At 43.7% G+C, this 21627-nt stretch overlaps 1 protein-coding gene across 4 annotated transcripts in view; it reads right to left on the bottom strand.

The window, feature by feature from the left end:
* The window catches only part of LOC146857044 (histamine N-methyltransferase A-like), a 504499-nt gene that overhangs the window by 22110 nt on the left and 460762 nt on the right, over positions 1-21627 (bottom strand). The gene's annotated exons all lie outside the window — the stretch shown is intronic.

Here is a 21627-nt window from a genome sequence, read left to right as displayed (position 1 = left end):
CCAGCGCAGCAGACAGCCGAACGCTGACTTTACGCACATGGTCTGGTGCTGCCCGCTACTGGTCACATACTGGCAGCATGTTATATAGGCAATGTACACGGTCCTGGAACGCACGATACCCTGTACGATGGAGGCATGTATACTCGGAATACTCCATAGGCCTACACACAAGAAAATCGGAAACCGATTCATAGACCTAGCCCTGGTGTTAGCTAGGAGAAGAGTAGCCCTCAGGTAGAAGTTCCCTATTGGTCCCGGCATACTGCATTGGGAAAAGGATATCATGGCTTGGGCTCGGGCAGAAGAACAAGCACTAATAGAGGAAGATAGCAGAGGACTACGACGCTGCCCAATAGCCGACCTGTGGTCAGACGGGGATGGGAAAGTAAGGATATAGAAGAAGATGCCCCCTCCCCTGCGGTGTCCCCAACCTCCCCATGTTGATAAACAGCGCTGCTCTATAACACAACCCCCCCATGACGAGAGGGAAAATGTTCGCCCACCAAGAAGACCGTTGCGACAGCACAGATGCACAAAGCTAGATTGAGCTGTCAGCTTAATGCCAAGATCACTTACCCGCTATACCTGCAACTGTTTCTAGTATACTGATGCGCTTGTTCTTTTAAAGTTTTTTGTATATATGTTTTTCTGTTCATGAGAACAATGTTAGAGTATATTTGATTGACAATGTTATGCGGCCCTAACCCCGAACCCTGAAATATCAGGGGTAGAAAATGACAGAACTGCTGGATATAGACAGATGTGATTAATACCTGCACTACTAAGATGTTATTTTCTTCCTCCCCCCATTGGCATCTGATCTTTGCAGATATGGACTACCCATTTATAAATGTGCCAAATGTTGCTAGATAAATGTATAACTACAAATTGAACTCAACGTGTAAAACTCAATAAACAAATGTATTAAAAAAAAAGATATGCTCGAAGCCTGGCCTAACAATGTTTCCATTGGAAAATGGGTGCTCAAAATTACAAATAAGAGAGGCGATCCAAATATGATTGACTGTAAAAAAGGAGTGCCTAGACTGCAGAGCAAACCATATATGATGTTGCAAAATCCTAAGAATCTCTGCAGTAAAACCAGTATCACCACAAAAGTGTAAATAGCCTAGTGAGACAGAGACAACCATCTCTGACTGATTTTTCCAGCATTTTGATCACCTGATGTGGGAATGACTGATTGGGCAATTCTGGTTTACCAATCCATTACCGCTCCAGCAACTCAAGTAAAATTCATGATGACGCACAGATAAAAGAACTTTCCTTGGGACCATCTTTCAACTGATTCAGATACATAGACATTAGCCATTAGCACTCTATATGAAGGCCTAGCCTGATAAGCTGAAGAACTAACAGTTCTTATCCTAGGTGGCCAGAAATATCTGTGCCCTGACTGAGCAGATGGCTGAATCTGAAAAATGCACTGCAGAGACTGAGGAAGAAACAGCACGGATAACTGCGTCAGTTCAAGGGCATGAGTGACAAGTTCAGAAAATCCAATGCAAAAAATTAAGGATCTAGACAAGCAACAGTGAACGGATAATCTTCAGGTGTTTGGTATTCCAGAAGGGCAGGAGGGGAATGATCCCCAGCAATACATTATACAATTATTCCAAAACGCATTTCCTGACCTAACTGGCTTGGTTTTGCCAATTGGCTTCATTTGGCTATAAATATGCATTCTAATTTGCTTACCACTACCAGACAAAGAGCCATTTTGATAAATATTGGTAAATATTTATTATGACACACAACCTATCTGAAGACACAACCTACTAATTCAATCCTGCTTAGCACTACATCTTTTTTTGGTTGATCTGGTTACTGCCACTTAAAGTTTTGTGCATTGATGGCGACTATCCATAATGATCAAACCATTGAAAACAGCAAGGGCACAGGTTTATTTGCAGAAACCTTCCAGACTGAAGATTCAAAGACATGGCCATACTTACTTTTGTACTACAGAAGTGGACGTTGATAACATTTAGAAACAATGTGAGAAATTAAAAAATGAGTCTTAAAGAAATAGGCATGGAAACTATACTATTGAACAAGAGGTTTATTCATGGCAGACTAAATACTGGCAGAGGGAATAATGGTGTATATCATCTGTGGCGGGACGTAGGGATTTTCGCCCTAAAAAAGGGAGAGAAGGGCAAAACAAGTTTGTATTCTTGTTGACAGAAGGTAGTGAGCAAAAACAAATGAAAACAAAGCAAAATGGAGGCTTTTAGCTATGAATTTATGATTACATGGCACCTATAAAGTTAATGTGCCCGAATTAATGTGGTTTAAATAGCTCCCTAAAATGACGGCTAGTTAAAGTAAAAAGTAGGATGTACAAACCACACATTTTCTGCTTAGCGGAGACAAATACCATTTATAAAGATTTTGCTGCTTTTCACGACTCTAGTTGAATGTACATTACAATAAACATATATCTGAGGAGTGATTGTCTTATCTCTAAGACAGTGTCCAAGATGGCTGTTGACCGATTTGATTCATGGGTCATGGCCCAACCAGAGATGGGGCATGTTCTAAATTGCATATGTGTAATTTATAATAATCTAGATGAGCCTCAGACTATTGATTTACTAATTTTAAGATTGAAAGCTTGACCAGGGGAGTTAGTCACACTTAGCAATTTCTGTTGCATATTGGAATAAAAAAGTGACTCTACTCATCATGCCACATCCTGTCTGTCAAGAGCTTGCAATGTAATACAAGCGTTGATGAAAGTTCATGGTCTTATCAATTTCTGTCAATAGCTGAAAAGAGATGAAACAGTCTACAAGTATTACTCCCCTCTCAATAAACATTACTCCTATGTAGATTTGGGTCTAGCTCCACATAAAATAGCATTCAAAGCTCATATTGAAATCTCCCCTAAAGTGACATTGCATCGCGGTCATCTTATTTATTCATCAAGGGAAAGCAGAAATGTAATAACTAATGCTCCCCTTTCCTTGATCTTGAATACAAAAGGGTTTCTACCCACCCTACATGAGCTTCTGACTAATAACATAGATTGTGAACACTCTCAAAGCATATTTCAGGGGAGTTACTATTACATTTTTTTCCAATTGAAGCAGGATACAAAGTAAAAGAGAGGAAAACATTTATTCAAATCTGTTGACACTAGAATTGGAACTTGCCAGATTAATATAGAGCCAAGCTCCATGACATAAAATATATTCTTCTGCAAGTGGTTGAATATAAAACAAAAAGTGGCCATTCACTTAGGGTCATTCACTGAGGGAACAAGCTGCTTTTGCCTATAAAGTAAGCAAGGGAGCAGATTATGAATATGGCAAATCATTTGGTAAAGCCATGGCTTATAAAAGTAATGAAAAAATGAATAAAGCCATTACATCTTTCTTCAAGTTAGTCATTTCATTTCAAATCCTTTATTCGATATTTAAAAAATATCATAAAAGTACAGTAATACATTTAAAAAACATCATTTCAGTGCATTTCAATTACATTGGGCTTCACAAAGTACATTTATCATCAATTCATTCAATATTGCCCCCTAGTGTTCCTAAGTCTTATTGCAACTTTAATAAAATTCATGGTACAAGCCAATGTCAGTGGGTTCTCAGACCTTTGTAAGTATAAAAGAGCAACCTTGGCATGTCTAAACTTCATTTGTTTTAAAATCCTGAGTAAAAAGCTACGTCTGGGTACCGAATAAAAAGGGCATAATAAAACAAAGTGAAGGGTATCCTGCGGAGACCTATTGTCACAGCCACAGGTACCCTTCTGCTCAACTGTAACAGTAAAACCAAGTGGATCAGCCAACAGGTGATGTAAAAGGTTGAGCCTAAATCGGGTGATTAAAAACCTATCCTGTGTATTGTGCATAAGAGCGAGGTACGGTTCCATACCTTCTACTGTCTTTACCATGCTGTAGGCACAAACTGTGGGCTTGCTTTCTTCAAGAGCCGCTCTACGTGCAGTCTCTTTTGCATAAAAAATTATTTTAATTCTAAGTTTTTCCTCGGGGATTATTGTTGTTGGGTTAAAAAAGAGGTCCTTACAACCTAATACCTCCAAAGCAGTCCTTACATAATTCAGCCATGGAATGCATATTCCCTTGTCTCTGTCCATGCAGTCTCTGATTATTTGTCTGCTCAAACTTGCCTCCATATTGGACCAAATTCTTAGCCAAGCCGTGAGAGGTCTGACCTTAATCAGATCCTCCATGTGTACCCTTCCCAATTCAGCATGAGTAATGTGGGCCGGTGTACTTTGTGAAGTTTGGAGGATCTTTCTCAGGAATTTGTTTTCCTCAATCTGTATTTGTTGGGTACATACAAAACCCCAAACATCAGCCCCATACATTACTTTGGGGCAGCAGATTGAGCCGTATAGGTGCATAACTTGTTCTGGAGACCACCTGCCCAGCCTACGCCCGTAGCTCATTATGGCCCCTGTGGATGCCACTAATTTTGAGCTTCGCTCTTCAATTAAAAGTTTAAAATTTAAAAGCCCATCGAAAAGTAAACCCAGATAGGAAAAGGTCTTAACTTGTTCCATTTTGTATGTGCCTATTTTATATAAGAACTTTTTACAAGGTTTAGATCCAGCCAGCAGTACATAGGACTTAGTTAGGTTGGCTGATAGATCTAAACTGGCCATAAAGCTAACGAACCCATCTAACAAACTCTGGAGACCTTTAGGTGTGCGGGCTAAAAGTACTGCATCGTCAGCATACAACAACACGGGAACCGGTCGGGAGCCTACTCTAGGGGTATCTACATTCAGTTTCCATAGTGCCTGTTCTAACTCATTTATGTACAATGAGAACAGGAACGGGGCCAAAATGTATCCCTGTCTCACCCCGCTGGTGCAAGGGAAGGGTGCCGTAGTATCACCCTCCAGATTAAATCGCACTTTAGCTGAGGTGTTCCAGTGGAGTGCTCTTAGGATGTCAACTAAGCCCTGATCTACCCCTAGTCTGATCATCAGATCCCAGAGCTTTTCCCTATTGACATGATCGAAAGCGGCTGAGAGATCCATGAACCCCAGATATACAGCCTGATCACTTGCAAGGGTGTATTTAGCCTCTAATAAATAAAGATTCAGGCACTGGTCTGTAGTTGATTTTCCGGTCCTGAACCCATATTGCAAGTCCGTAATTATTTGGTGTTCTTCAGCCCAGTCTAATAGGCGATTTAAGACTACTCGCCCCAAGACTTTGGCCGTCACGTCAATTAGAGATATGGGTCGGTAACACTGCGGATCATCCTTTTTTGAAAATTGGGACTATTATAGCCTCGGACCAGGATCGTGGCATACTCGTTGCAATCGCTGTATTTATTAACCTTGTTAGAATTGGGGCCCAAAGATCAACCCTACTTAAGTAGAGATCTGGGGGAATTCCGTCCGGGCCTGGGGCTTTATTTTGTGTCAATCCTTGGATGCCCACTACCATTTCCTCCAATGTGAATTTGATTTTAGTCACCCATGGGCATGGTCTCCCATCACCCCTAGAGCTCTCAATTGAATAATTATACAGTAATTCAAAGTGGTCAGACCATTGCTCCGGGAGGATGGTTGTACCAATTACTGGGGCAGCAGTATCCTGGAAACAAGGTTTGTTTATTATTTTCCACAATGCACTTGAATCTCTTCTATCTACTGCATCCCGTAGGTCTTCCCATGCCTGTAATTGGAGTGCCGATTTCCTTTGTTTGATTGCTTTTTTGGATGCGGTCCTGCTCTGTGCAATACGCATCTTGTCTCTTGGGACTATTTTTAGACATTCTTTTAACTCTTTGTGGGCCCGGGAGCAGTTTTTGTTAAACCATCTGGCGGAGGATTTGACTTCCACTTTCGAGGTTAATTTTAATAGACCATCTATGAGGTGTGCCACGGACTCAAAAGCTTTAACCACAACAGGTCCCTCCACTGAGGGGTCTAAGCACACCCCAATCATCTCTTTGCCTTTCTCCATTAAGGATCTATAGAAGGCATCCCCATCCACTTTTGCCCAACTGAGGCGTCTTCCTTTATCGGTTACCCTCACTGTGCTAGTTGCCTTGACCCTTTTCGTTGCATTACGGGAAGACCAGTTCTTAATCTTCTATACTAATGGGTTATGGTCACTGAATATGCTCCATTCAATGTCTGCCTCATTTATCCATTCCCGGAATAGATGAGAGACAGCTATGTAATCTATAATGGAGCAATACCCTCTTCCCCTAAATGTTGGAGTGACCTCACAGCCATCTTTGGAACCCACCAGGTCTAATGTGTGCCTTAACGCGTGGTTTTTCAGGACCCTCTCAAACTCCAGCTCTTCCGGACTGTGTTCAAAATGCGGCCCTTTTGCCAATGTGCAACCAGACCAAACACCCTCCATTGATCTTAAATTAGGGCACAGGTGACAGTTTAGGTCTCCCACCAAAACCACACATGGGGCCATAGCTGTCTTCCTTTGATCCAACTCTTGAGTCAGGCAATTATCCAAGTCATATATTATTCGCCCCTTCCCACCCCCTGCTATGGCATTATATACATTAATCAAGATGACATTTAGCCTACTTGCGTGAAACCCAATAGCTTGTGTATTAGCTGAGTTCCAATTTAAATCGGTCAACACTCCTTCTAGCTGCAGATCCACATAAATAATTAGCCCTCCTGTTGCTCTTCCCGGGGCCAATTTCTGTGCGGGAACAGAGAAACACTTGTACCCTGCTAAGTGAAAGGGATTGTGGTCCACCACCCAAGTTGCCTGCAAACAAATTACATGAAATGTGGTGATATATTGCCTCCACTCCTGATTATGAAATTTGGAGGACAACCCAGCTATATTCCATGAGACCATTTCAATCCCCTCTTGTGATTGTCTCCCTTTTGGGACAAGGTTATTATAGGTAGTGTGGTCAGATACTCCAGTGCTTACATCTATATTGATCGCTAGCATAGTCTGAACAGCTTGTGGGTGCTGTATTTGTGGGGACACATGGGCTACTGCCTCAGTAATCTTGTCCTCCTTTAAGCATGCAGAGCTACCCAACATATTTCCTGTTGTGCATTCAGTTACAATAGTTTTATCTGGGATCCTCCCCCCAATTGGTTAATGAGTGCAGATTTTACTCGTCTTAGGGTGACAAGGGGCCATAGTTGTAGAGGTAATTTGAGCAGTATTCAGTTCTACGAAAGTTTGCTCAACATGATCTTTCGCCCCTTGCAGTCAGTCCAACTCCTCCAGGGACATAAGGGGATCAAACCTGTTCCTCAGGGTTAATCTACCTTGGCTCCCCGGGAGAGCATATGACTTTGTTCCATAGAAATCCTTGCCACCCCAAGAACGCTCGTCTGTGTCTTGATGGGCCCAGTTTCCAAACAGTGTGCTTCTTCCATTAGCATAGAAGGACCCCAAAGGTAAAGAACTAATATTGCTACTGTGAACAGCCGGGCCCCAACTTAGTATGTGATCGACTATTCTGTAGTCCCTAAAATTTACCACCACACAGTCGCCTACTGCATTCTGTTGCCTATTCCCTAGCCACCTTACCCTTCTTACATGCAAAATTTCCCCCTGTACGTCCCTGGGCAATGGCCTGTTCTTGTTCAACCAATGCGTGACTTTGTTTTTAAGCTCGTCATGCAATTCTGTATAACCAGGTTTTAACTCTGGGACCCCTGTAAGTATGATGACATATGGGGCTGCCTCTGGGGGTAAATTTATACAAGACCCGTTATTTACGTGTTTAATAGAAGGTGTTTCTCTAGGTTGGGGCAGGCCCAACAAATTGTGCGGTAGCGCCAAGATTGCAGAGGCTATGTTCGAAGGAGGGCCTGTATATGTTCTATCACTATGTGAGTGGTTCGGGATTGACAATAATGATGGTCTTATGTTAACATTAGAGGGCCCTGCTACGGGATTATCTAATGGGGTGGTGGGCGTATTTTTGTTAGGCTGCTCTTCTACCGTGGTTTTAGTTATTTGTGCAGTCAATGGGTTTGTGCTCATTGACTCTGTGACCAAATTATTGGTCGATAGTGGTAAGAGAGTGTTGCCTATCCCTCCCCCCCCTTAGCTTCACTAAAGAGACAACTTTATCCAACCTACTCAGGATTTGTTTCGTCTGAGCATTGATAAGTTGCTCAAAATATGACTGTAGGTCACTGATAATATGGGACACCCACCCAGAGGGTACCTGTGTATCCAATACTTGGTCCCTACTATCTTCTGCAGCTACAACATCTGGGTGGTTAGGGACCAGACGGTTTCTGGCCTTTTTATATCCAGGTTGTCTCTTACTGTTCCCCTTTTTCTTGGCAGCTCGTGTCTTAACCCCTTTACTGTTTACATCTGTGCCCCTAATGGGAGTTGTCTGTACAGGGGTAATAATTGTCAGCAGGGTCTCCAGAGGCAAATCATGAATGGTCATTGGCATATTGGTGTCAGGCGATGAAAATTGGCTCAATTGAGGGGTTAATGAGAGCCGTCTTTCAGTACGCTAAATTTTGTTTGAAACTTCGCCGATAGCCTTGAGCAACATTCTATCAATTGCGGTCTGCTGCGCTGGTACTTGGGGGGGAGTTCCTTTTGAATAGCTCATTTGTCTTAAGTTTAAATGGCCCTTGGTGCTCAATTTGGCAGATCGAGTTTGTACTTTTGCAGCCATTCTACTTATACACTATAATGTCAGTGTCACTGCGTAAGTTGCAGCTGGGTGGTCCCTTGGGGGCCCAATTATCGAATGTTAACTGCGAGGTAATAGGGGGCCACAATCGCCTCTTTTTTTTTTTTAACAACATAGCAGTACCTTGGTGAGCTCTCTGCAGCCTCTTCTGGATGTTAAAGGGGTGGCCCAGCCCTGCCTCGTCCTGCCCCGGACGGCCACAGATGGCCAGCTCTTTGCCCGGGCTTAGCCCGGCGCCGCCTGCGCGCGTCCCGCGAGGCAGGAGGCGTTCCCTTCACTTAAGGCGCCTCTGGGCGCGTCGATGGCGTCACTGGTGCACCGGTCCCTGTGGCAGCTGGGTGATGTAGTCCCCAGCTGCAGCCGTTGCCCTCACGGTGCGATGTGAGGTGTGCAGGGGAGGGAGCAGGATGCCGTTCCCCTCACGGCGCAGGTGCTGGTGAAAGTGAAGCCGTTCCCCTCATGGCGCTGGTAGGAATGAAGCCGTTGCCCTCACGGCGTGTTCAGGTAGGAGAACCTGTGAGCCCCAGGAGCGTTCGGCACTCCCTTCACTTAAGGCGCCTCTGGGCGCGTCGATGGCGTCACTGGTGCGCCGGTCCCTGTGGCAGCTGGGTGATGTAGTCCCCAGCTGCAGCGGTTGCCCTCACGGCGCGATGTGAGGCGTGCAGGGGAGGGAGCAGGATGCCGTTCCCCTCACAGCGCTGGTGCTGGTGAAAGTGAAGCTGTTCCCCTCATGGCGCTGGTAGGAATGAAGCCATTGCCTTCACGGCGTGGTCAGGTAGGAGAACCTGTGAGCCCCAGGAGCGTTCGGCCACAAGTTAGTCAAAGAGGCACTGTGTCTCAGCCAAAGGAGACACCCCAAACAGTTCCTAATCTTTTACCAAACACAATATAGTGTATTTTGTGAAGACTTAGTATGTTCTCCTGACTCAATACTCTTACTCAAAAACTGTTAATAAGCTGAAGCTAAATAAAATAAAAACTAGCTTATTAGATGCTGATATCTTTCTAGAAGAGATTAGATCAGCCATACTATCCTTACCATCTGGGAACAATGCTACAATCCTATTGGATTTTTTAAGGCATTTATACATCAGTTAGCTCCTATACTTTTGTAACTATCATTGGCATAGAACATGGTTCTGAAATACCATTTCATGGAACTCAATCAATATTGCAGTTTTTTTAAGACATATGATTGTACTTACCAATATGGCAAAAATATATGTAGAAATCTTAGCCACTCACCTTTTTTCATTATTGAGGTACTTGTCAGTCCACAGCAACGTGGCTTTATACTTGGACGTGATGCTACCATTCACCAAAATTAAGCAATCTCATTGTATGATTCTGCTTTAATTAATTAGTTGGAATGATTCTCCAAGATGCAGCGAAGGATTTTGATAGAGGTTTGTGGCCATTCTTATGGGCAGCCTTGAGTATGATGGGATTCAGTGTGAAATTTGTTAACCGTGTCCAGGCACTTCACAAAAAACCCAGAGGAAATACCGTTATTACCAGTCTAGTGTCCAAATTATTCCTGATTAACAGAAGCACCTACCGGTTCCCAATGTCCCCTTTTCTGTTTGCAATTTAGCTAGAACTCTATCTACATTGGAAAATGGATAACACTTCAATATCCCCATCATGATCAGTGCGGTCAGAGTTCAAATCACTGCTCATTCTGATGATGTGGCCATATATTCTATTGATGCCATCAAAGCTATTTCTGATATTGAAGGCATTGGCATAGTATCTCATTATAAACAGAAAACTATTAAAACAAATATTATTCGGAATTTCAAACCAGGGGGAAACATTGGTTCATAACTGATGATGCAATGTGTTCAATGAATATTCAAAATGTGTCATTGGGACCGGTTACAGATTAGTATCATTGGACAATATAATATTCTGAAAATGAATCCATTTTGTTTCATGCAATCCTACTGCTTTTGCAAAATTCTTTATTTAGGCAACTAGAATTAGCCATTGGCATTTTTATATGGGGTATCAGAAAGCTAGAAGATTGAGCCGATTCATGAAGCTAAATCAGAAAAAGTATGGATGGGCCTTACCAAACTTTAAAATGTCCTTCTGGGCATCCTTTGGTTCATGTATATGCTCTCTTCTAATGAAGAGAGGCGATAGAAAAGTGCTGTCTACATAGGAATTTGTCATTGGTACAGAATCCTGTCATTGTTTTAGTTCAGAGTCTAAGGGCCAGATTTATGAACACATTTTCCCATTGACACAGAATGGGTAAAACTGTTTGATACATCTGGCCCTAATTACTTTAAATTACTGAAATATAAGACAATTCAAGATGCCTGAAAAATATGATTTGTTATCATATATCACTAATGTCAACTCATACACACAGATTTGGAGTAACACTTTTTCCCTTAGTTTTTTGGTGATTGTACTCATCACAGATGGCACAGAATTGGCCTGACGGCCATTGGTCAGTATTTCTTAGATGGTTTTTTCATGTGGTCTCAAGGAAAGGCACCGGACCCATCTGTGAGAACATGCATTGTCATTGCAGTGATCCACCGGCTCCCTCAACAGCAGCACCCATCCCCGCGATCAGGAGTAGGTCTTACCATAACTATATGTGTACTCAGGTCCCACATTAACTCACCGGCACCCTCCCCAGTTGGATAGTCGGTTATGGGTACAATGCTTGTCACTTAGAGGGAAAGAAAGAAAGTGTGACAAAGATCACCAATGGTCCAATACCAATGACCTTTACTCCTAAAGAGGGACATTTGAAATATCTCTATCAAAGAGACTTTAGCTGAACTTGCATGACCTTCATAACTGATTTACTTGTACAAGTACAGCACAGAAGTTAGTGAGGATGCACTCCTGGGACTGGAGCTGTTGCTCGGCTCTGACACTGTGGTCTCCATTTTTCCCCACCTTTAGTGGGGATATTGTGTACATCATCAACAAGAATTAGTTCTCTCAGACATATCATGATATGCTTTGTGAGCTAAGCAGAACCCCACCCCTGCTCCTCATGTGTGAAAATTTGCTGACCTTAAGGCTAACTTGTGAGCTTAAACAATGTGTAAGAAATTGGGTTAATGGTTGTGGGGGGTTGAAACCCTTCTCAGGCAGCAACCACAATTCTTGTCAGGGTGAAGCCACAAGCTTGGCAGAGCTGTCAGGCTTAACATAGTGGCTATGTACAGTGTAAAGTATTCATATAGCAATTCAAACAGCAATACGGTGAAAATACACCAAAAGAAAGGTTCCACAACAATTTAAAAACATTGAGTAAAATTTGAAAAAATAATTTCACACCAAACAACCCAAATCTAATCAGTAGAAATGGAGTTATGAATATTTAAGTGAAAATTGCACCAAAAGTCCCAAAGCGCCACGAGTGGCGTTCTGGTTCTGCATGACCAGGTGAAAGTTAAAAGATAAAGCCAATCGCGATAGAGCGCGTGTCTGATACAGGAACCAGGTTAGTTCAGCTGAAAAAGGTACCATCTCAGTCAAGTGTCAAGAGTTCCTCTCATGGAGAAAAGGACGACAAGGAGCAGGGAGAGTCTTTTGGGTTGTAGAAGTAGAGCGAAGGGCCATCTGGGCATTACAGACTTTCATTGATGTAGCGCAAAGATCCTGTCGGCATCTCAGACAGGGCAACATTGGCGGTCGATGCTGTAGAACTAAGAGATGACTCACTGAAACTTTGCATTGGTGGCTGGTGCAGTCAGCTACTTTTTGGTGGGAACAGGCCCATTATCAGTCAAGAAAAGTCAGAAGACTTAAGTGGAGCTCAAAAGAGCCACAGCAAAAGTTCAGGACCTAAGAGGTGCCACTTAGGAGTCAGGAACTCATTCCAGGAGAGAACAGTAAGGCTCAGGCGGGGCCAGTTGCAGGTCTAATTGTAGGTCAAGGCAGCAGGTTAGCTTGGCAGTTGCAGCGAGTTTCTGCAGCTGATATTTCTAGGCCTGGGCAATGAACTCTGCTCCGTTTGTGGAGTTTTGGTAAATTTCTGCACTCCGCACTCCGTGTAGCTCACGGAGTGCAGAAAACTTCACTCTGTGTAGTGCAGTGGAGATATGTTTCCCCGTTTGCACGCGCCAACAGTATCTTGGAGAGTCTGAGCTACCGCTCAGGTAGTATTTCTACCATAGCGAAATGAAGATATGATTGAATGGCAGTTCACACCATACTCCGCTGCTTGCAGATCTCCCTGAAGTCCGCAAATTCGGCTCAGGCCTAGTTATGTCACTGCTACACAGAAAAGGAGGTCAGCTGGCTTTCCCATGCCTATTGTGAGGGTTGTCTTTGTGCTGGGTGGAGGGGGGAAATTCTCTCTTAATAATGGTGATGTGATCTCCATACTTGAACGCCCCTAGTAAAGGGGTACTACATGTGCTCAGTGCCTGTAAATTAAATGCTACTAGTGGGCCAGCAGCACCGATTGACCCTTTCCGCTTAAGTAGCACTTTAAATATGTCTCAGACCTGTCACTACAGACTGTGTGTGCAGTTTTAAACTGCCATTTCGAGGAACACGCCGGATTACTGAGGATTTTGTTCGGGACACTACCGGAATTCGAGGCGCATGTTAAATAGACTGCATCTCGTGAACTCTTCGTGTTATCTTGGAAATGTTGTGAAGAGTGGAAACATTAAGTAAAGCTCTGATTAAGTTCCCCTTGAGGGAATGAAACGCGTTGGCTGACCATTTCTTATTACTCCCCAAAAATATTTTTGAAATAAAGAGGACATTTGAAAATTATATTTTGGTTCTTTGGACTGCTAGATACGTGCACCCCCATTTCTCTTTTTTTAAACTGCCATTTCGACCAGGCAAAAAAAACTTTTGTCAGGCTCAAACTTTCCTTTTTAATAATACTTCTCCCCTAGGTTAGGCAGTGTATTTAAAAAGTAGGACATGTACTTTTAAGTTTTACATGTCCTGGTGGTAAAAAACTCTTAAATTCATTTTTCAATATTGCTAGGCCTGCCTCTCCCATAGGATAACACTGGAGTTAACATGGCTTTTAATAAGGATGTCTTCCAAATGGCAACAGGTGAACAGTTCATCTTTGATGTCTTTGGAACTGTAATGAAAAGTCCTCTTTTATGGTGAAGTTGGATTATGAATAACAATATTGGAAAGGCCACTTATAGAAAGTTGGTATTTTCCTGCCTTAGCCATTTAGTGCCTGGGTCATTAGACTGGGTGTAGTTGGCAGTTGGTCTTTGTGTGTGTTTCTCTAATAAAGCTACATGCAATAGAGAGCTTATATGTGCCTTAATGTGCCTTCACTTGCAGGTTGGGATGGCAGAGCACTACTTACACCTCAATAGGCTCACAGTCTGATTTAGATCTTGGCTGATGGAATACTCAAGATGGGATACTTGCGATAGAAACGTGACGGATATCCCGTCCACCGTATTATAAGTGCATTATATCCTATGGTATCCGGTTATTAGGACTTGGCATTGCCCTCACAGCCCGTAGCCTCATCTGACCCACCTCTGCAAGACACATTCTTGCCACACGCTCTCTCATCACAAACCCTTCATGGACAGCAGTCTCAACAATGACGCCAGACTCCCCATCGCTGGCACGCAGCTACTTGGAACACACGCATCGCCCAGGCTGCGTGACACATCCTCTATGCCAGACTTCAAAATGCAAGCGCCTCATTGACGGGCTCCTCTATGACGATGTAGGATCTTGCATCGCAGACTTGTAGCTCCTCTGAACCGACTCATCAACATTAGCTGCACGACTCATCCTTGACGCGGGACCTCGCAATGCTCCGCAACCAGGCTTTAAGGTACACTTTTATAACATTTTAATGTCTTAATTGCATGCCAGGCCCTTTACTATCAGAGTTGCATAAAAAGTGCCAAGATATGTCACAGAATACACTGCCATGGAATGAAAATAAAAAATCAGAATATTGATCGGGGGATGTGAGTGAGGAATCTGGAATTACATTTTCTTCCTTATAATAATTCAGGATTGGTACTGGACCCAACAAAAACTGTTTACAGTCAGCCTACTTCTCTACATGAAGTATGGGAGATGTGTCCAGGTGGGGTGTGATATAGTGCATGTTCTCAATTGTTGCTCAAACATACTTGGACTGTGGCTTTGACTAGGGGATACTCTCAACAAAACCCTTGATATTCCACTACCCCTAATGCAAAAATTGATCATGTTGCATGACATGACTGACTTCTCTTCTTTAACAAACCATATACTACATTTACTCTCCACAGAGATCACCATGGCCAAGATCTCTATTCTATGCCACTGACGAATTACCACACCACACCACATGCTCATGATGAGTGGATAACTGAAAGGTATACAACTGCGTCATATTAGAGGCTCATATACAAATTACAGGATAGTTAGGACGTTAATCTTCAATCTGTTCACCTTTTCTCAATGATAACTCATAGATCGACAGATAGGGTAGGAACTGACCTAGAACTTCTTTTTCGATACTCCCTGCCCCCTCCCCTACCCCCTTCCCTACACCCTCACCTCATTCACCATCTTTCTCCCCAAGCAACTTATTCTCAGCACAATCAAATATATCAAGTCTAATGACCACACAGCTGCAACACTGTCTATTGCTCCCTACCTCACCCAGTAATGCCATGGCCATGTATGCAAACAGCACACTTTGGGGTATATTCGCAAGAACGTGTGCTAAACGTCACCAAAAAATGCTAACGCAACTTTACACATCGCAGCCCATCGCGGGGAAATAACCCCATGTTAACGTGGAATTCACAACATGGTGGTAGCATGCGATAGTCCGCCGAAAACTTGGCCAATGTCCGCAATACAACCACCCTGACGGAGATAAAAACACAAACCACAACACCAGAAAACGTGCGATGAGCCCATTCGCAATGAGGAAAGCAGGGATAAGCACCGCCAGGACCTGGGAAACACACGGCAGGTGGGAATAAGCACAAGAAAAGCCTATAAAGTAAGACAGACCAAACAGGAAACAAGAGCCAACCACAATGGAGGTAACCTGAGCCAGCAGAAAACGCCACCAAACCCATTGGCAACAAAACATTGTACATGGCAGGCCATCTTGGACAAGATGAATGCAGCCTGAGAGTGGAGGAGGACAATGGCAGAAAACCAGAACTCCAGCAATGATGCGAAAGGCACAAACAAGCAGAAACATGCCAACAACAAGAAGGCAGCAATGCACACCGGAGGTGGGAGTCCAGCGCCACACCAGGAGCTGGATGACATGGAGGAAATGGTGTCCACCACATCAGTCTGGAGATGGTGGCAGGACTCGGGGACCGGAAACTGCACCAAACAACAGCAACAGGGAGAGGAACCAGCAGGGACTGGGGGACAGGGGGAGATGGGCACAATGGCACACATGCACAACTAAGCACAGCACAACTGCAGACAAACCATGCCCAAGAGAAACAACACCAACCAGGAGCACAAGTCACACAACCCGGCAATGTCACACCACTGAACAAGCACATAATTGAAGACAACACCGCCTGAAAGGGAGAAGGGTGAGCCAAATCAGAGCTGAAAGGACATCTCACACACACAATGCAGAACACACACATAGGAAGCAGAGCACCCCAATATCGAAAACTATGTGGTACAAACACCAACTTGTTCACAACCAAACACAGGACACAAGTGCACACGCTTGTGAACAAGAAAACGACCATACGCATCTGGCAAAGCACGAAACAGGGACAGGATAATGCACAAGTACAAACACACAGTCCTGATGGGGTAGCAATGCACGTATGGCAGGGAGCCAGAGAGTCCGTGACACACACATTGGTATACAAATCAAGACACAACACAGTTGGAGACAAGTGAAAGTGTGGAAACTTTATCAACAAGTGCCAGTCAGTACGGCCAAGAGAAGTGCCACGATATGCAGACAAATGCAGCAGCATGTCTGAATGGGGAACGTAGGAAAGCGCCCATGTCCACCTCGGGGGAGTCCCTCACCAACACAAGTCAGTGCCAACCCACGTTAGTTGTCCACGCCTGTAACTTGAGTCCTGGCCAAGGCCAATGCAGCCATGTCCACTGTCGTGTTGGGACATGTGTGAAAAGTATCAGGGACCCCCTGTCCAATTTATGTGGTAATTCCCAGGGCACACAACATAAGTGAAATATATATCCCTAGGCAATATATATAGTATGTTTCTAAATTAATAGATAACCATGTTTATCAAGTACATATTAGATACAATAAACTGAGTGTAAAACATAAAGTGGCTAAAAATTACCAAGAGATTTTCTATAAAAACTGTTATTTATTAAGCAATTAAAATACAAATTGACATATAGTTCCTTTTCTTATATGTACAGATTATACATCAATCAATAGTCTTTCCCTCTCTTGTGTATACAGTTATATATACATCGACATATTTGTACAGTTTAATAAACAGTAATAACAATTATCTAAAATACAATAATTTTTTGTGACAGACCAGTAAATCTTTACAAGACAATCACATATATGGATAAAAAAGAAAAATCGTGTTTCTTTGTGGCAGACAATATAAGACTTTTCGACGCGCGTTTCGACGCCAACTGCGTCTTCATCAGGAAAAAAGCCACACGTTAACCTAAAATAAAATTTCAAAAATTACACTACAGTTTTTGAAAACATTTTGACTGAATTGACCTTGACCTTGACCTTCACCATAGTGGACTTATTAAATAGTAAACGTGATTCAGAATTTTAGGATAAATTAATGGAAAGTAGGGTAGAGTGAAAAGGTATAAAGATGTTTGATGAAGCGTGGAGATATTAGGGTTTTCATTTCTTTTTACTGTGAATTTCTATAGAGTGACTATTATATTTTCAATAGTATGATAGTGCTCTATTTATTCCAGACATATTTGCTTACTTTGTTTATCTAATTACTCTGTCTTTCTTGCGATAATCAATACGGGTTTTCCTCTCATATATGCATCAGCTTCCTTTATATCTTTCCTCTATCTGTTAGTATCTTTTATTTACTTTCCGCTGTTACGTGGATATTCTAGAAAAAATACATAGAATTCCGATTTTACACATTTTTCTTTACCGTATATATACGTTGATTCGACTAGGTCTCAATTGTTACTTACAATTATATCAGATGATGAAGTTTTTATATCTGTTTAATCTAGTTTTCCTTTCTCTGATTATTATCAGTACATTCCATATGCTGATATCCTCATCTATTGTACTGGAAAACAAAAAAAGGTATTGTATCATTTGATTCTATCATAGTTATAAATATAAATGATTATACTCATTCACAACAAACATATACCTGTATATTGTATTGTCAATCCTTTATTCTATTGATCCTTTTTGATGAGGTCACTTATATAAACAAGCATTGGCATAGCCAATAGGTCTCGCTTTTGGGACCTTATAAGTATTTAGTTATGCAACTGTTGCATAGTTCAACACTTATAAGGTCCCAAAAGCGAGACCTATTGGCTATGCCAATGCTTGTTTTAATCAGGACCTGTGAGATCGATGTTGAACAGGGTACTAGATGTTATTATGCTTGCCAACAAGCAGGCGTCAGTTTCTATCTCGCTTCTCGAGTGCCTTAACCATGTGATCTGGCTAGTGATGAAACAAAACTGAAACTTTGATACCCATTGAAATACGGCTGCAGGGAAAGCATTTGTTGGAGATCGGTCTCGCGGCGGATGGCTTGAAGAGGACTGTAAAGTACGTGTTCTTTATATTATATGTGTTTTTTTTTTTTTTTTTACGAAACGCTTCAATACTGCACTTCATGCGCCGACAACCGGGAAACGCCAGTTCACCCACATTCCCATTCTAAGGATGAGGGAAATGCCTCTCATAATGTTTCCCAGCGTCCAACTCACTTTCATTCCAACACGGATGTGGCATAACAGCTTTAGTTGCCGGTTTTGGAGCTGGGGAACCCGGTTCAAATCTCCGTGTTAACTATTTTGTGATTCTGCGTAAATCTCTTAATCTCCCCGTGCCTACAAAAACATGAATCCGTCCTCGTGAAATGTAACTGGTGGTCATGTAAAGCGCTCGAATACCTTCGGGTCGAGTTGGCGCTGTAGAAAACTGAATTGCTGTAATTGCTGGTGAGGAAATAGAAGGTTCTCAAAATGGTTATGCAATTGAGAGGAGCGTGAAAAGGCGACGTTTGATAACATTAGAACGCAATTAAAGAACGGAGTTTGTCATGCAGAGTTGAAACCCGGTTCGAATCTCCGTGTCAACTATTTTGTGATTCTGCGTAAATCTCTTAATCTCCCCGTGCCTACAAAAACATGAATCCGTCCTCGTGTAATGTAACTGGTGGTCATGTAAAGCGCTCGAATACCTTCGGGTCGAGTTGGCGCTGTAGAAAACTGAATTGCTGTAATTGCTGGTGAGGAAATAGAAGGTTCTCAAAATGGTTATGCAATTGAGAGGAGCGCGAAAAGGCGACGTTTGATAACATTAGAACGCAATTAAAGAACGGAGTTTGTCATGCAGAGTTGAAACCCGGTTCGAATCTCCGTGTCAACTATTTTGTGATTCTGCGTAAATCTCTTAATCTCCCCGTGCCTACAAAAACATGAATCCGTCCTCGTGTAATGTAACTGGTGGTCATGTAAAGCGCTCGAATACCTTCGGGTCGAGTTGGCGCTGTAGAAAACTGAATTGCTGTAATTGCTGGTGAGGAAATAGAAGGTTCTCAAAATGGTTATGCAATTGAGAGGAGCGTGAAAAGGCGACGTTTGATAACATTAGAACACAATTAAAGAACAGAGTTTGTCATGCAGAGTTGAAAGTACATGTAGGATAGATAAGGCAAGAGTGATAAAAAATAGAAACCCCTCACTAAAGTACTCACATTGCTTCCAAAAGTAAAGGAGCGCCGCTTCAAAGTAATAACAAGCATTGGCCGCACGCGCGCCTCGCGCTTTAAGTTTAAACAAGCATTGTCCGCACGCGCGCCTCGCGCTTAAAGTTTATAAAAAAAAAAAAGACAAGCCCGGCGGAGCGTGGCGCGCGCGCGCTTGGGGGCGGGGGAGCGGACCCTGTGAAGTGCTCCCAAAAGGCGGATTGCATGGCGGCACGATGCGCGTGATTGTGCGTGTGCTAGCAAGGCAATCCGCTTTTTGGGAGCACTTTTCAAACCCGCTCTCTATAGTCTCGCTTTGCGATCGCTTACGCAATACCAAGGCGAGACCTAAAAAGAAGGTTTTGTCAATGATGATAATCTATTTGGGTCCACCTATAAGGGAAATGACAGGTATATATTATTCCTATATGGAGTTTCACTTACATGATATCCTGTTTATTTGGGGCCTCATGTAGGTAAATAAATTTTACCGGTTCTTAAATACCGAGCCGTACCGAATCGGTAAATTAGAATCGTTAAGTTATATGTAGGTAAAAATTCGGTAACAGTTACCGATTCGGTAACATTCGGTAAATACGAATCGGAATTCACCGATTCGGTAAATACCGAGGTGATAATTACCGATTCGGAAAATACCGAGGTGGTATCTACCGAATCGGAAAATACCGAGGTGGTGTCTACCGAATCGGAAAATACCGAATCGGTACGTACGGATTCGGTAAATAACATCACATGACTTGACGAAACAGCTAATCCTGTGCAACGACAGCCCACCCAACCAGGAACTGCCCACACCCAGGCAGGTGTACACAATTAGCCGAAGTGGCCACACCCAGGCAGGTGTACATAATTAGCCGACCCTGGAGAGGCTTGGAGTGCAGAGGAGAGGCAGGGAGCAGTTGCATGTGCGAGCGGGAAACGAACAGCATGTCCAGCCAGAGAACACAGAAAGACGGAGGGGAAAGGAGGAGGAAGCTCAAATTCAGCCCCAAGGAACTCCAGGTGCTGGTGGAGGAGGTGGTGAAGCAGCACCAGAAGCTGTTTGGGAGGCAATCCCTGCAAGTGCCTGAGGCCGAAAAGCGCAACAAATGGCTGGCCATCCAGGCGCAGGTCAATGCTGTGGGAGTGACCCACAGGGACATTGAGGTCCTCAAAAAGCGCTGGTATGACCTGAGGATTGTGACCAAGAGGAAGATGGGCGACATCCAGAGGGAGGCCAGCCAGACCGGAGGTGGAACCAACAGGGCACCTGCCCTCACCGAACTGGAGGAGCTGGTGGCGGCCACACTCGAGCAAGAGAGCGTCGTGGGTCTTGGGGACGCCGACAGCTCTGCCAGAGCCGCAACACACCAAGGTAAGACGAAAGCACAGCAATGTAGCCTCCCCTACCCCTATCCCACATCCCCCATTGTGAAACGAGAATCACACTGCAGTCCACACGTGTCAGTGCAGACAGGCAATGCATTCCGGGAGATGTAGTCAGGGCAACACTAACCATGACGTAAATGTTACAGGGCAACAAGGCATGTCACGCACTCGAGGCACAAGGAGACAGAGGACAGATTGGAATGTGAAATGATTTATTGTGACGCTTGCAATGCAGCCCTTCGGGGACACTGAGCCAATGTTGTTTTTCTGTCCACAGATGTGACATCATGCAGTACAGGGCATGCTGCAGGGGAGACGGCACACCGGCCACAAAAATCACCTCTAGCCAGCACGAGTGCAGACCAGGGAGCAGGCCCACTTGCAGCCGCACCACCTACGCAGCCAGCCTCGCCGCACACAGAGCCAGCATCACCTCACCGAGAGCCAGCATCACCACCACCAGAGCCAGCATCGCCACTCATGTTCGATTCACCAGCCACATCTCCGCTTGCAGGTGTGAGAATGAGGAGGCGTCCAGCAGCCAGGCTACGAGCCTTAGACACCTCGTCAGACGACAGCATGGGCCCAGAAGACCGCACCGGGCCCCAGGAAGGGAGCCATCCCACTGTGCCCCACACCTCACAGGCAGCACAGACGGGAGCAAGAGGGCGCCG

The sequence above is a fragment of the Triturus cristatus genome, chromosome 3_2 (assembly GCF_964204655.1).
Source record: "Triturus cristatus chromosome 3_2, aTriCri1.1, whole genome shotgun sequence".
Classification (NCBI taxonomy): Eukaryota; Metazoa; Chordata; class Amphibia; order Caudata; family Salamandridae; genus Triturus; species Triturus cristatus.
This window is presented reverse-complemented; position numbering and strand designations above follow the sequence as displayed.